The sequence below is a fragment of the Drosophila gunungcola genome, unplaced genomic scaffold (assembly GCF_025200985.1).
Source record: "Drosophila gunungcola strain Sukarami unplaced genomic scaffold, Dgunungcola_SK_2 000029F, whole genome shotgun sequence".
NCBI lineage: Eukaryota > Metazoa > Arthropoda > Insecta > Diptera > Drosophilidae > Drosophila > Drosophila gunungcola.
The window spans coordinates 622,087-634,541 of NW_026453207.1; the positions used below are offsets into that span (position 1 = coordinate 622,087).

General features: G+C 36.3%; 1 protein-coding gene across 8 annotated transcripts in view; it reads right to left on the bottom strand.

Annotated features, from left to right (window-relative positions):
* Nucleotides 1-12,455, bottom strand: part of LOC128263947 (acetylcholine receptor subunit alpha-like) — a 609,051-nt gene that overhangs the window by 424,316 nt on the left and 172,280 nt on the right. The window lies entirely within an intron of this gene.

The window sequence follows — 12,455 nt, forward strand, 5'->3', positions numbered from 1 at the left end:
TAACGAGGAAGATTGATGCCGACGGGCGTTTTGTGGTCAAAATGCTCTCAGTGGAGAATCCCGAAAAAAAAAATGACGCGATTAACAAATTTGGAAAAGAAGTTTTGAAAAGATACAAAATTAAGGCAACAATATTCATAACTCATGGATAATTATATACCACAAGGACACAGCACAGTTCGATGATGCAGGAAAATATTATATTCCCCATCAACCTGTTATGAGAGAGGATAGTTTTGCTACTAAGCTTCGGGTGGGGTTTGACGCATTGTCCAAATGGAAAAAGTCTAAACGATATTCAATTGACTGGAACATACATTTAGAAGACTATACTAAAAATAATTATAAAATTGAGAAATTGGGTGTTTATTTAACTGAACTCAAACGACTTAGTTCAGATATGTTTTATGTAAGTTGGGTTTTAGGCTTACCCATTTTTATTCCCATTCAAATGAAGTCAAAGGCTGCCGAATAATTTCCATTTCAAGACTATCTTGAATTTTATTTTTGAAAAGCTTTAAAGAGAGCCGAAACTGACCCGAATATTCTTGTGGTCAATATGGTCAAAAATGGTATTTTTTGTTAAGCCAAGATAAACATAACACATATATATATATATATATACTTCGGCTTGCCGAAGTTTGCTTTCCTTCTTATTTGTATGCAATAGCGTTTAACAATGAATTATGTTTTTGTTTTGAAAAACTGTGAAAAAACATTGTTTCTTTCACCATTCGATCGCTTTCTACCAAAGCAGAGAAAAAGCTCGGTCTATGGAGCTTTACCAATATACCCCTGCTGGCAGAGGTAACTTACATTTTTCAGCTGGCTTTAAATAATAATGGAAATCTGTCTTGATTTAGGTTCCACCATCTTAGGACATTAAAATCGTCGGTTAGCTTGATAAGACAGCCAAGATACTCTTGCACCTCCCTCTAAACTGCATCTTCTGTGGTGACTTGAAATGATTCTTCAACCCAATCAGATAATATTGCGTTGATATTGGCTGGCCTTTTTTTTATTTTGAATGTGTGGAATTAAACCAGGTCCAAATTTGGCTCCCAATTCAATGAAAAAATCGCACAGATTATGGCAGATAGGGTCTGCCATAATTTGAAATGGCCTGCAATTTCCAACTGGCAATTCTGTGGCTATTTTAATGATGCCTTGTTGTTAAATTATCAGGATAGACTATTTTTGCGAAACGTTCGTTTCCGACGCTGTGCAACATTTGCGCCGAATCTAAAAGTGGCTTCTTCCTCGGTTTCCTCTCATGGTGTACTGACCTGATATTTATTTATTCTTGATGACCTTAAATTCCTTATAAAAGTCCTTTAAAGGATTGGCGGATTCCTATATTTACCTATTTTAGCAGCGGTCTTATAAATAACAAGATCGATTTTTTTTGTTTTTACTTTGGACTAACTTTAAGCGATGCTACGTTCGAAGTGAAATAACAAGTTTCAGGTTGAAGCAAACGTTAAACTTAATTTTGACCTAAGCCGACTGGGATACTTAAAACCCAACCCAATTTACCTTACCTATTTTGTTGTTAAGGCTTACTTGACTAAACTATTTTTTTGTTCTTTGACCTACTTGACCTGTTTTTTTTTTGACACTGAGGGTTTGGTAAAATTTTACCCATATATCCAAGCCCAAACTACTTGAATAAAGTTGGTTTCAAGTAAGTAAGTTGTGTTTTTTTCAATGACAGGTGCCAAAGACATAGAAAACTGTGTTAAAATTCAGAATAAAATATCAACAGAGCTGGGAATATATGGTTTACATTTACGGAAATGGGCGGCAAACCAGCGTGAAATACTAGCATTATAACCAAAAACTTCAATGGCGAAAGTGCTTGAAGTAAACAACGAATAGACAGTAAAAACACTGCGATTGATTTGGAAGCCCCAATGTGAAGAGTTCGGGTTTAAAATCAATATAACAGAAGAAAAAATTATAACAAAAAAAAGAGTTTTATCGACCTCAGCAAGAATTTGTGATCCAATGGGTTTGTTGGCACCATCAACAATCATAGCAAAATTATTTATCCAAAAGCTGTGGATATCTGAAGTTGGATGGGATGGGATGGGATGAAGTGCTGGATGAAAAAGTTGCTGGTGAATAGATCAATTTTAATGCAAAATTAAAACAACAAGTGTCGGAGGCAGGCTACACTTGTCGGATCAAAATTTTAATCAACAAGGAAGGTAGCAAACTTCGGCAAGCCGAACATAAAAATTTGATTTATTTGGGTATATGTTTAAAAACATTGAAGCTATGATGATTTTCAGCTCAATTATTCAATAGTTCCTATTTCAGCTTTATGATAACGTTTTCTGAGATTAATAAAATTATTAAATTAATTAAAAAGAATTGTTTGATTGTTCCCATGGAAGCTATATGTTATAGTCGGCAGATTTTAAGCTAATTAAAACCATAAGTCTTAAATATTGAACCATTACTATATTTCGAAAAAAATAAACAACAAATTAAAAAGCAGCAAAGTTATAATTTTTTTTTCATTTATTTTTCCGTTTGTTCCTATGGGTGCTATATGCTGTAGTCTTCCGATCCGGCTCGTTCCGACTTCTGTTCACATTCGGCTCGAATGATGGTTCTTCTGATGATTGAGATTAAGTATTCCATTTTTTCATGTATTCAGCAACAGTGGAAGTTTTCCCGGGCCCTTCATGGTCAAAAACTTTTTCAGCGTCATATCTTCCATGAGCTAGAGTCCTGATTATTCTGTATGGGCCAAAGCACTTGGGCTTCAATTTCAAGCCGGTGCCACATTGTGTGCGCTTTATAGCTACTAGATTATTTACTTTGTAGTTCAATTCTGCTTGTGTACGCACGGTCTCTCTTTCTTGATCCAATATCATCGATAGCGGCAATTCTAAAAACGTGTTCAACTCGGATATTTTGTTAAGACTCATCTCAACGCCTGACAACAGCTTAAACGGTGAAAATCTTGTGCGTCTTGGTGGAGTGCTGTTTAATACTCGCTGCACAGCTTCAAGATGTTTGTACCAGCTACAAGGCTTTTCTTAACAAAGCTTGGTCAACATTAACGATCTTGTGAATTGGTTTTACTTGTCCGTTTCCTCGGGGAAATTCTGTTGTTATCATTAAATGCTGTATTCCGTTTTCGTTTTTGCTTAAATATGTTTGCAACAAAAGCTGCCCCACTTTTTTTGCGAACACTGCCGCTTGACGAGAAAGGCGATCTATTACTCCTTCAGACGTTGTGTTCTTCGTTGGAAGAAGCGAGCCGAATTTTGAAAACCCATCGACTACCACGATAATGTAATTGTAGTTCTTGCTGGTCTGCTCTATTGGTCCAACTATGGTCTATATAATAGGTTCCAAAGGCTTACTATATATATTTATGGCTGTCATAAAACACAACCTTTTACCACTCCTACTACTTTTCTCGATAAGTTGGGTATGTAAAACGTCCACTCAAATTCCTCTTAAGTCCTTCCTACCGAGAAATGTCCTTGCTTATGGGCCATTCTAATAATTTTATCCTCCATTAGAACCGGCACTACGATCAATTCATTGACGGGATCCTTGTACAATATGCCGTGTTAGACATAGAAATCAACATATGTGCTGTTTTCCAGCGCTGCCATCACTGCTCGAACCCATGCTTCTTGAGACTGTGTTTCCTGCAGCTTATGGTGCAGTGTGTGTTCCAGCATAAGACATGAAACTCGACTTAAGGCATCTACATGCCTCATCTTGCTGCCACTCTTATGTTCGATGACATAGTCATAGTCTTGGGGAAACAATGCCCAACGTAAATCTCTCAAAAGGATTTCGCCGAGCTTTTTCATCGGCTAAGCAAAAGCATTGCACAAGTAAATATACACGACATTTTTTTAGAGCTTCGATAATAGCCGACACGTCAAGGTCGTAAAAGTGATATTTCTCTTCAGCTGGGTTCGTCTTCTGGCTGTAGTACTGACGTACGCCATTGTGCTGTTGAGCAAGTGCACAGAGTAGTAAAACATGTCCTGGATGCTCTGAAGGATCGTAAATGCTGGTCATATGTCTTTCTTGATGTTCGACAGGCCCTTGACAGGGTTTGGCACTAAGGTCTCTTTTACAAACTAATGCCGCTTTTGGCTGAGGGATTATGGAAGCTAATCGTGTCATTCTTGGATAATGGGAGTTTGCTGTCGATATTTTGCTGGGCCACAGCCTGTGATTCATCTCTTAAAAGGGTACAAACGAGCATATCAAATGCGCTCAGGAGGATACTGGGCGTGAAATGGCACCATTGTGTGAAAAGTCGAGTTTGGTTTTAGGACACGGGAGTGCCGACGGTTACGGAGATAATTCGTAGTTTTTCAAATCTCTACAGAGATCGCTTGCTAGATCACACGAACCGTCTAGCCGTCTTGCTACACCATTGAATCGACGACGTCTCCGCAGACGGGACCCAGCGGACCTGTGGGTTATTGGCGGTGATAGACTCGGGCATCATCTATAACATCATAAGAATACTGACAAGCTTTTACCTGCCCTGCTCTTAATACCCGAATATTTGGAATCTTTGAACACTCCTAAGCATACACGAAAACAAGGACCATGCTTGTGTAGCGTGTTAAATAAATAATGGCCAAAACAAAATTTACAATTATTTTATAAACCACGGAGTGAATCGAGGTACATCATTAACAACATACCTCTAAAAGGTTTACTTCAAGCATTCACTCCTTGTTGGATGAACAGCATACGCTGATCGATCCCATCTAAAGTATTATAAGGAATTTTAAAAAGATTCCGGGAGCAGGAAGATTAAGCCTGCCTATTATATGGAACGCTTGACAAATCTGGAAGGTCTGTAGTTTAGTTGGGCCTCTAGGGATGATAAGATCTAAAGAACCCTCAACGGAGAAACAAATTCACCACAGATATTTAACAAATAATAATAATATCAAAATATGTTCTCCACAAATTTATCAGCACTACCAATAGAAACGGAATCCATTACATCTACGGATGAGGATTTGGAAATTGAATCCATGTTCCATGAGCAAAGGGTGCACATTAAATTAAAAAGATCCCTATCCAAATTCATAAAAAACTCAAAAACCCTAAGGAATTTGGATGATATCCGATATTTAATTTCAAATGTAGACGTAGGCGTAGACAGAAAGCAGGAAGCTGAAGCCAGTACTCCTACAACCGCAGCATTACCTCTTCCAAAGGAATCAATTCCTAAATTTGATGGAAATTACTTACAATGGCAACAGTTTCATGACTTATTTAAGAAAGTGATTCATGAATCATCATTACCCACTATACAAAAAATGTGGTATTTAAAAACGAACCTTACGGGAGAGGACAATAAAAAAAACGGTTCACTAACAAACGAAACTTTTCTTCAAGACTAGAGGCGATGGTAATGCTGATCAGCCAACAAATCCAATATCAATATAAAATTGGGAAATTCCAAATAGTATAACATTCTTATTGGAGCTAAGCACTAGTTTAATATAACGCAATCGGAAATTTTATGTTTTAAAAAGGGACTGCCAAGATTACAAAATACAGGACTCAAGATATATTGTACAACTACCTTTTTTTGAGCATACATCAGCGCTGGGGGAGAGTCGTGAAATTGCCGCACGACGGTTCTTATCAATAGAGAAACGTTTGCAAAAATATCAAGCAATTACACAAGGATACATTGAGTTCATAAAGGAATATGAGTTACTTGGACATATAAAAGATTATGCCAATACAATTACTCTTTCCTGACTGGAATTAAAAGCAGCAGTGCTAGGTGCACAATTAACATCCAACAAGCTACTGGGCAAATTCGAAAATAGTGCTATCATGGATAAATAGCACTACTACTAAAAAGGATAAATTTGTGGCTACTAAGATTACGACGCTTTGCGAACATCTCGAACTTCTCTGCAAAAGGAATTGCGCCATGTACCATCAGAGCAGAATGCCGCGGATGTAGTTTCAAGACAAATATGTGGTTCAAAATTTGCTAGACACAGCCTTTGGTTTTTTGGCCCATTATTTCTATCCATCTTCAAAGTGGCCAGCGCCATTTATTGCTACAAAATCAGAGCGCATCTCCAAAGCGGCATTTATTATCATTTAAAGATGATGTGTTACTTTACCGCATAAATCATGGGAATTCCTTTCCCAAACTACTAAGGATAGTTGCATATGGTTTGTGGGTGAAAGAAAGGCCACGAGTCAAGGGTGCAGAAATACAGTTAGAACATGACGTCACAGCCTATCTTACTTATGAGGAGTTAGAAATTGATATGGTCAAGATTGAAGCAATATTGAAGTCTCGACCTTTAGTTCCAACGTCGACTGATCCAAGCGACTTGACAGCGATCATGCTCTGCAACCACAGACGTTGGGGTAACGATGGCAAGCAATGGTCAACTGACTACCTTCAACAACAACAAGAAAGGAAGCAAACTTCGGCAAGCCGAAGTTTATATACCATTGCAGCTATTGCAAAAACTAAATATTCTTAAAACAAGAAAGGAAGCAAACTTCGGCAAGCCGAGGTTCATATACCCTTGCAGCTATTAAATATTCTTTATTTTTCCGATTGTTCCTATGGGAGTTATATGTTACAGTCGTCCGATTTTGATGAAATTTAAAACGTAATTCTGAAAAAATCAACCAATACTATATGTCGAAGAACTAAGAAAAAAACTAAAGAACAGCTAAGTTATAATTTTTTTTTCATTTTTTTTCCGATTGTTCCTATGGGAACTATATGATATAGTCGTCCGATTTTGATGAAATTTAAGCCGTAAATATGAAATAGTTAACCATTACTATATGTCGAAGAACTAAAAAAAATGAAAAACAGCAAAGCTATAATTTTTTTTTTTATTTATTTTTCCGATTGTTCCTATGGGAGCTATATGCTATAGTCGATCCGGCTCGTTCCGACTTATATACTACCTGCAATAGAAAGACAACTTTTGGAAAAGTTTCATACAGATAGCTTTAAAACTGAGAGACTAGTTTACGTAGAAAAGGACGGACAGACGGACGGACAGACGGACATTGCTAGATCGACTCTGCTAGTGATGCTGATCAAAAATGTATATACTTTATAGGGTCGGAAATTTCTCCTTGTAGTTGGTCTGCATTACCGGAAATACAACAAAGACGATCCTTTGGGTCAATCGAACCAGATTAACACGTAAATTTACAGGTACAACAACAGGTTAATAAAGCATATGCTGATATGTGAAGAAAATTATAAAATAGCTTTGGACATGTTAAAAAATAGGTATGAGAACAAACGTCAATTGTTTATGAAAATTTTTTGTCAAATTCTTGATTTGCCTATGATGAACAGCGAATCAGAAAGAAGTGTTCTAAACATGCTGGGCACAGTACAAAAATGCTCTCATGCCATCATGGGCATCGCATAAGATGACACCGATGCATTCATTGCTGGAATCTTACTGAGGAAATTTGATCCTCAAGGACAAAAACCATATAAACCATCGAAAACAAGAAAAGAGGTGCAGACGCTTAAATATGTGTTGAAATTTTTACAGAGACATCTATTAGTCACAAAAGCATAAGGCAGCCCAAACACATAATTCGAGAAACTCCGAAAGTATTGGCTGACCGTAAACTCCAGGGCAAAAATTGCTTTAAATTTAGTCAACTTGTTGTTACGGAGAAAAAGAATTTGTATCATCGGCTTTGTTTCACGTGATTGGGCAACAAATATACACTTTACAAGGACTGTCAAGTCTAACAAACAGTGTGGTAGACCCCATGACGAATTGTTACATGGGAAAGAAACCAAAGCAACTCTAATATCAAAAGCGGCAAAAACAACTTTGTTGGCCACATCTCAGATTGAGGTCCAAGATGCAAGTTGAGCATGGATATCCCCCCGAGCATTAGTGGACCAAGGATCTTAAATTACTGTCGTTTCTGAAGAGGCAGTTCAAATGTTAAGACTATCCAAAAAGAAAAAGCGTCTATCCAGCTAAGAATTCGTCCTGGATTTCCCAGCAATGATCGATTTGAGACTGAAGCAGTAATTAAACCCACAACCACCGCACTCATTTGGGTATGACATGCGCAAATTTCCCTTGGCCGAAATTATTGTTCAAGGATTGAAACCGGAATAAACCATTATTGGTAAACTTACTAATATAGGACGGATTTTATCTGGAATTGTGAAAATACTAGGTAGTGAGCGCATTCACTCGGCAGTCAATTCGGAGAAATTTTGGAAGTTGGAAGAAGTTCCAGAAAAAACAACACTGATAGAAAATGAGAAATGAATGGAATTATACGAAATAACGAGGAAGATTGATGCCGACGGGCGTTTTGTGGTCAAAATGCTCTCAGTGGAGAATCCCGAAAAAAAAAATGGCGCGATTAACAAATTTGGAAAAGAAGTTTTGAAAAGATACAAAATTAAGGCAACAATATTCATAACTCATGGATAATTATATACCACAAGGACACAGCACAGTTCGATGATGCAGGAAAATATTATATTCCCCATCAACCTGTTATGAGAGAGGATAGTTTTGCTACTAAGCTTCGGGTGGGGTTTGACGCATTGTCCAAATGGAAAAAGTCTAAACGATATTCAATTGACTGGAACATACATTTAGAAGACTATACAAAAAATAATTATAAAATTGAGAAATTGGGTGTTTATTTAACTGAACTCAAACGACTTAGTTCAGATATGTTTTATGTAAGTTGGGTTTTAGGCTTACCCATTTTTATTCCCATTCAAATGAAGTCAAAGGCTGCCGAATAATTTCCATTTCAAGACTATCTTGAATTTTATTTTTGAAAAGCTTTAAAGAGAGCCGAAACTGACCCGAATATTCTTGTGGTCAATATGGTCAAAAATGGTATTTTTTGTTTAGCCAAGATAAACATAACACATATATATATATATATATATACTTCGGCTTGCCGAAGTTTGCTTTCCTTCTTATTTGTATGCAATAGCGTTTAACAATGAATTATGTTTTTGTTTTGAAAAACTGTGTAAAAACATTGTTTCTTTCACCATTCGATCGCTTTCTACCAAAGCAGAGAAAAAGCTCGGTCTATGGAGCTTTACCAATATACCCCTGCTGGCAGAGGTACCTTACATTTTTCAGCTGGCTTTAAATAATAATGGAAATCTGTCTTGATTTAGGTTCCACCATCTTAGGACATTAAAATCGTCGGTTAGCTTGATAAGACAGCCAAGATACTCTTGCACCTCCCTCTAAACTGCATCTTCTGTGGTGACTTGAAATGATTCTTCAACCCAATCAGATAATATTGCGTTGATATTGGCTGGCCTTTTTGCAACATTTGCGCCGAATCTAAAAGTGGCTTCTTCCTCGGTTTCCTCTCATGGTGTACTGACCTGATATTTATTTATTCTTGATGACCTTAAATTCCTTATAAAGTCCTTTAAAGGATTGGCGGATTCCTATATTTACCTATTTTAGCAGCGGTCTTATAAATAACAAGATCGATTTTTTTTGTTTTTACTTTGGACTAACTTTAAGCGATGCTACGTTCGAAGTGAAATAACAAGTTTCAGGTTGAAGCAAACGTTAAACTTAATTTTGACCTAAGCCGACTGGGATACTTAAAACCCAACCCAATTTACCTTACCTATTTTGTTGTTAAGGCTTACTTGACTAAACTATTTTTTTGTTCTTTGACCTACTTGACCTGTTTTTTTTTTTGACACTGAGGGTTTGGTAAAATTTTACCCATATATCCAAGCCCAAACTACTTGAATAAAGTTGGTTTCAAGTAAGTAAGTTGTGTTTTTTTCAATGACAGGTGCCAAAGACATAGAAAACTGTGTTAAAATTCAGAATAAAATATCAACAGAGCTGGGAATATATGGTTTACATTTACGGAAATGGGCGGCAAACCAGCGTGAAATACTAGCATTATAACCAAAAACTTCAATGGCGAAAGTGCTTGAAGTAAACAACGAATAGACAGTAAAAACACTGCGATTGATTTGGAAGCCCCAATGTGAAGAGTTCGGGTTTAAAATCAATATAACAGAAGAAAAAATTATAACAAAAAAAAGAGTTCTATCGACCTCAGCAAGAATTTGTGATCCAATGGGTTTGTTGGCACCATCAACAATCATAGCAAAATTATTTATCCAAAAGCTGTGGATATCTGAAGTTGGATGGGATGGGATGGGATGAAGTGCTGGATGAAAAAGTTGCTGGTGAATAGATCAATTTTAATGCAAAATTAAAAGTAATAGAGAACATTAGGATTCCACGATGGACTGGAGGATCGAAAAATGAACTTTTAGAAATACATGGGTTTGCCGACGCATCTGAGCTATGCATCAGTAGTATATGGGAGGTCAACAAGTGTCGGAGGCAGGCTACACTTGTCGGAGCAAAATTTTAATCAACAAGGAAGGTAGCAAGCTTCGGCAAACCGAACTTTAAAAAATACAAAAAAAAAATTATAGCTTTGCTGTTTTTAATATTTTTTTTAGTTCTTCGACATATAGTTTTGGTTAAATATTTTAGAATTTCGGTTTAAATAACAACGAAATCGGACGACTATATCATACAGCTCCCATAGAAATAATAAAAAAATATATAAAATAACTATCTAATAATTGAGCTGCAAATCATCATAGCTTCAATGTTTTTAAACATATACGCAAGTAAATCATAATTTTAATGTTTTCAAAAGTATTTAATTCTTGCAATAGCTGCAAGGGTATACGAACTTCGGCTTGCGAAGTTTGCTTCCTTTCTTGTTATTTATTTTTCCGATTGTTTCTATGGGAGCTATATGACATAGTCGTCCGATTTTGATGAAATTTAAACCGTAATTCTGAAATAATTAACCATTACTATACGTCTAAGAACTAAAAATAAAATTTAAAAACAGCAAAGTTATAATTATTTTTTATATTTATTTTTCCGATTGATCCTATGGGAGCTATTTGCTATAGTCGTCCAATCCGCTTCGTTCCGACTTATATCCTACCTGCAATAGAAAAACCACTTTTGGAAAAGTTTCATGCAAATAGCTTTAAAACTGAGAGACTAGTTTTCGTAGAAATGGACGGACAGACGGACGGACAGATGGACAGACAAACATGGCTTGATCGACTCGCCTAGTGATGCTGATCAATAATATATATACTTTATAGGGTCCGAAACGTCTCCTTCACTGCGTTGCAAACTTCTGACTGAAATTATAATACCCTCTGCAAGGGTATAAAAATGGAGACGATTGTCAGCGAACACTTAGGAAGGAACGTGGGTTCTAATAAAAGAAGACAACACACCTGTACTACTGTAGCCAACGGAACAATCAGTCAATCAACGTAACAAAATTTGTTTCAAGGCCAGGTATATTTTTTTTTTTAATTCAAAAAGCTCAGTTTACCACAACGGATTGGTCTTTTGTTGTTTATTACATTTTATTTGATATGAAAACACTTTCAATGGGAATTGCTAAAATTGATCGTTTATGTATACAATTTCCACAACAAGATGCAAGAAGCATCTACACAAAAAGCCTTCACTTTGTTTGGAATGCAAGCCAAAAATCAATGGATATTTGCAACAAACGTATCTCTAAAGATTTCTGCTGTTTGCTTAGATTAAACATCTAACATAGAACCAGAAGGATCCGGATATTTAACTGCTAGCCGTGAATGCACAATTCGAAACATATTGATAACAATAACGACCGACATTCTACAGAAACTACACTGCAAACACCTTATGCTCGATTTGAAGATGGCGATTGAACTGACAATTTGCCGACAAATTCTAATACGACGCTTGTAATCGATACTGAGAAACTACATTTGAATGAGCTTCTTTAATGAAAATTGGATCTTTGTTCACAAGAAAGTTTTTAGCTACCCCACAACCTATCTAACAATGCGCATAATCAAATTGCCATTTATTTGGATTGATTTTTCTAATGATTATTAGCTTTATTCCTCTGGTCAAAAGATGGCATAAATCTACGCATCCTCTACCACTTCAACAAGGACCTAGTACACCTGCGAGTGCGGCCACGTACATAAACCTGTGTCCACATGTGTCAATTCACACCATCTATTATATTATATTATTTAATAGGCTAAACCATGTAACTGATCATTGTAATCTAGAGTAGATCTAAGTAAATACCGTTTGACCCAAGAAAATGTATATAAACCCTATACCTTGGGGTTTTATACATTTTCTTCATTTCAATAAAATTAATAAGAATATAACTCTTAACGAGTTCACTTCTCCGCAGGGGCGACTATTGCCACTGGTTTTGTATTTGCGAAACGCAACAAAAAAATATTTCAGCATTCTGAATTTATTTAAATTCGTACAGTATAAGTAGATTATATTATAACAAAACAAAAACTTCAAAACAAAATAAAATGTCGTGGCGATCGC